Raw genomic sequence first — 1,295 nt, forward strand, 5'->3', positions numbered from 1 at the left:
CCAAATTAACTTTGCTTCTTGCGGCCTGCCTTCTATATGCATCATTGGTCCTTGAGCGTTTTGGGCCAAGTCAAACTTTGCGAAGGAGCAGCTTGTGCCTCTTTTTCTTCCTTGGGAGTTCCCAGGTCAGGACCCCATCACCTCCTCGGACGTTTGGCAGGGCCTTTCCTGGCGGCGCACTTTCGGGCCGAATTAGGTGGTGGAGGCTTTTCCTCCCAGAACTTAATCGCTTTTGGGCCGTTCTTGCAGGCAATACAGTGCCGCACGCTGCCCCGTCCGCTGATTGTACGGAACGCGTAGCCGTACTGCAGCTTCCAGCAGCAGACGCAGCGCGCTCGGGGGTCCGTCGTAGACCGCTGCGGGTTCAGCAGAAGCGGGTCAATCTTCGCCTCGCATTGCTTGCACGTAGGGCCCACCATTTTGCAAACTGTGAGTATGTTAGCAAATTATATTGTTTTAACCAATTACTTTCGTCCAAATATTAGCCAATAGCACGGTAACAAAAGGCTGGTATTTATTATTAAGCAACATATTAAAATGTTTTAAATATTACTTTTTTGCTTTAATAGTAATACTATCAGATTTTTAAACAAATACATACTTTACATGCAATAAAAGTGACTAAAAGGCTATGTACCGTGCGCGCATGCATTCATCAGGTGTGGTGCACGGGAGCAGATAGCGAAATGCCCGTGCAGCCGCGCGCCTTCATTGCACGGTGGCAGTGGTAAGCGCCAAGTGAAGTAAAAAAGATATATTTTGCAAAGTCCCTAGCGCTGGTTGTGAAGCCTACTTTAGTATTAAAAAATACTATCGTCTCTACTTTTGAAAGTCTGTGGAAAATAGCATCGCCGAGCTCTTACCAATGCGGCCTGTGAAGCTTATATTAATAATTTTTATAGTATTAATATCGTCTTTACTTTGAAAAGTGTGTGGAAAATAACATCCCAGAGCTCTTACAAAATACTGGTCTGTGAAGTCTACATTAATAATAATAAATATCTCTATTTGCAGATCTCTTAGAAAATAGATGGTTACTGTGCCCGATTTGCAGTACATACGACAGGTTTTGCGTAGCTGAATGTCGATAATCAAGTATCTGCTGGCTGTTTGCATCCAATCAATGTGTTTCGTTCGGGGCAGAAATGTTTACCTTACGTCAAATCGCGAGGGAGAGAGGCGGTCTGATCGTGCGACAGATCCAGTCAGTGTCGCAGGTCGGCAGGTATTGCCCAATCAGGGCGCGAGTTAATTGTGTCACGCTTTTGGATATATTTGTAATTTTGGCATAGTTA

This window comes from Phytophthora infestans, genomic scaffold (genome assembly GCF_000142945.1).
Source record: "Phytophthora infestans T30-4 supercont1.43 genomic scaffold, whole genome shotgun sequence".
NCBI lineage: Eukaryota > Oomycota > Peronosporomycetes > Peronosporales > Peronosporaceae > Phytophthora > Phytophthora infestans.